Source organism: Nannospalax galili, unplaced genomic scaffold (genome assembly GCF_000622305.1).
Source record: "Nannospalax galili isolate Female #2095 unplaced genomic scaffold, S.galili_v1.0 scaffold1990, whole genome shotgun sequence".
Taxonomy (NCBI): domain Eukaryota; kingdom Metazoa; phylum Chordata; class Mammalia; order Rodentia; family Spalacidae; genus Nannospalax; species Nannospalax galili.
In genome coordinates, this window is record NW_008327466.1 from 77,285 (window position 1) to 80,893 (window position 3,609).

The following is a 3,609-nucleotide window of genomic DNA, read 5'->3' on the forward strand; positions in this document are numbered from 1 at the left end:
CACTGAGCCATCTCTCTAGCCCCTAACTTTAAAAATATGTATACATCATGCCAGATTTATATAACATTCTTCCCTTTCAATATTCCAAATATACTCAGGAAGGTAAGATGATATTTTTACCTATAAAAGTGAAGTTCCTACAGGTTTCCAGCATCACATTTCTGAAAAGATGTTTCTGAGAACAGTACAGCAAAGCCCACTCTTCCTGGGTGAAGTGCAGAATAACATCCTCAAATGACACAGAATCCTAAACATCCCATAGACTCAAATGACAATAGGTTCACACAATTCTGTGCTATCCACACATTTAATTCATTGACAAAGAAGTCCTAATGCAAGCTTTGAGTGGTTCTGAAGGACAGAGTGCTGGAGGGACACTCCTCTCACTACTGTGCACAGGGCATAGGACGTGTTGCTCTCTGCCCCAATTCTCTTTCTACAGTGCATGTCTACTTCCTGTCTTCAGAAATTCTGAACCCCTGATGTATAGAACAGAGGTAAATTAGAATGCAGGAGCCTGCTTGTTCTTAGAAATTCCTGCTCACGTGTTTAAGATTTGATGACGTGAGAAAACTTTCAATTGGTACAGTTGGCATGAATAGAAATGACAAATTGCCTACAATAAATACTTCATACAAACTCTATGGTACATTATGAATGGTTCACATTCAGAAAGTCTCTTAATCTATTCAACACTCAGAGATAACAACAGGATCAGCTCCTGTGCCCCAAAGAATAAGAGGCATTGAGTGCAGTGAGGTTGCCTGGCAGGCAAAAATTCATACATGCTGTCTGTCACAGCTTGTTAAATGGGGAAATGAGCCCATTTTCTATGCTTACAGGAGACATAATGTATATGCTATAAGGAGTTTACTCAAGCACAATTGTAAAAAATATATTTTACTTACTAATTTTCCTTTATGTGTATGAATGTATTGCCTGCATGTATGTAAGTACACCTGTGTTGTGCAATGCCCTCACAGCTCAGAGGAGGGCATGGACTCCCTGGAATTTAAGTTACTGATGACTGTAGCTGTCATGTGGGTGCTGAGAATCAAACCCAGTTCCTCTGTTAGAGCAGCCAGTGCTCTTAATTATAAGCCAAATTTGCAGCTCCTCAAGCACAATTTTAATCAAATAATAAGAGACACAGTTAATATGTAAAGATCCAAAGAGAATGCTTAAAAAAAGTTTTTTTGGCTCTATTTGAGAGCCATTTCCCTATTGCCCCAACTGGCCCGGAACTCACTATGTAGACCAGGCAGGCCTTGAGCTTACAGAAAATGACCTGCCTCTGCCTCCCAAGTACTGGGATTAAAGGCGAGCACCTTCACACCCGGCTTTAAAATTTTTTAAGTAATGACAAATGTGAGTAAAGTAAATATAAAGACACGTGTTTCAGAAAGAGCTCACTGTAGTGACATGTATGTACACTCACAGCTGCATTAGTGAATGACACAGAATGTTTACATGAGCACAAAAGTCCAAATGAGCCTAAGCTATGTAGCAAAACACCCATCTCAAGAAGAAAAGAGGGACAAGAAAAATGACTGGAATGGGGAAGGGTATGAAGCAGGGTCACCAAAATTCATGATTTTCACTATGGAGAAAAAATTCATGAATCAGAAACCAGATAATTTTTTTACTGAATGAAAAGTTGACTAGGATCAGTAAGTGCCTAGAAACCGTTAAAGAAAAACATAATGATGTTTTCCTACCACACTTCAAGGACTTCTCAAAAGAAAAAAATAATAAAAACAATAGGCCAAAACTAATTGCCACATTTAAAAATCTGGTCCTGGAGTCTAGGGAGCTTACTCAGTAGGGAAAGGGCTTGACACAAAAGCTTCAAGATCTGAATTTGCATTGTGGAACATGACTTTAGTCCCAGCACTTGGGGGGCACAGGCAGGTGGCTCCTCCATGAGTTCAAGGCCAGTCTGGTCTACATAGGGAGCTCCAAGGTCAGCTGGGGCTAAAGGGAGAGCTTGTCTAAAAAAATAGCTCCCCCCACCTGCCCAGAAGAACTGAATATGTTCCCTAGAACCCACAAAAAGATCAAAAGAGAGAACAGACAACAAAAGATTGCTCCCTGACAATTGTGACATGCACACACTCATATACTTACACATTGTAGACACAATAATATTTTAAAACTTAAAATTCAGGCATCAGCATTTTATCCTGACCCTTAGTGACCTGTGACATAGTTTATGCACATCTTCAAACTAATTCGTAATGAGCAATGGTGCTCCTATCAGATAAGCATGCTTAAAACTAGTTAAAAATTTCAATTTCAGTCTTAATAACATGAACTGCAGCAATATGCCAGATACAGACTGATCTGAGAAAAATCATAGTTGGCCATGTCTTCACATCCACAGAAAATTTCTCCACAAGACCAATGCAAAGCTAGTTCCTTTTGAACATCGCCTCCAGATCAGTCCACATTTCCATCCAGACACCCAATAAGTGACTCCAAAATGAAACTGGGTTTCACTTTCAAGAGGCAGAAATCCATTGTTCTAAAAATGGAGTGTTGAGACAGCTTCCTTTCACATAACTGGGAGATCTGTAACACCTACACCTGCCCTTTTCATTGGCACTACACATAACTGGGACCTACGATGGATCTTGCACCCTGCATATCCTGACCTGAGGAAGGCTCAAAATTTGTATAAATTTGATCCTCGGATCTTCTCATGGGCAGATGGTACCACATCTATTCATGCCAGAGTAAGACACTCAAAAGAAATGATTCTATCAAAGTCTAGTACAGTAAATGACTGTGGTTACTTATAGAAGAATGAGTGAAGGGTTACACATAGGTCCATGGCTGACAGAAAGACAGCTGTAACTTTAAAAAAAACCTCCTTACCACGTGCAATGGACCACAAAAGCTGCATCTAGAAAGGTTCCTGAACAACTACTCAGGAACTTCAAGGCCACAGAGTCAGAATCTTCAGGATTTGCTGGTGTTTACTTGTTAATCTTTACATGTTGATGAAGGGCACTGTGAACCTTGTTTCAAGAGATTATTGAGCCACCTGTTTACTTTAAAAGGTACACAGTTTTCTCTTTATGTGTATGTGCATGGCTCTGTGTAGATGCCATGCATATTTAGTTCCCTCAGGGTCAGAAGAGGATGCCATATTCTCTGGAACTAGAGTCACAAGCACTTGTGAGCGCCACACACGGCTGCTGGAAACAACTCTGGTTCTCTAGATGAGCAGCAAGTGCTGTCAACTGCTGAGCCATCTCTCCAGCCTCCTAAATTTACTTTTTAAGGTTTATAAATATCTCTACTCCCTTCATGACAAAATACTAATTTAGAAGAAATACCTATGAAATATTCCATCCGTAATTCAGGCTCCTATTTTTTTTTCCCCCTGGTCACTTTTCTGACATGTCCTCTGAGCCCCTATTTGTATCCTTCTGTGCTCTGGTGACAGCTAACAACATAAAGGACAAAGGTGTAACTGACCACCCTAAAAGCAATTCAATGCAATCCCTATTCCAACAAGATTACTCACAGAAATTGAAAAAATAATCTGGAATTTTATTGGGAAGCCAAAACCAAACAAACAAAACAAAAACAAAAACAAAACAA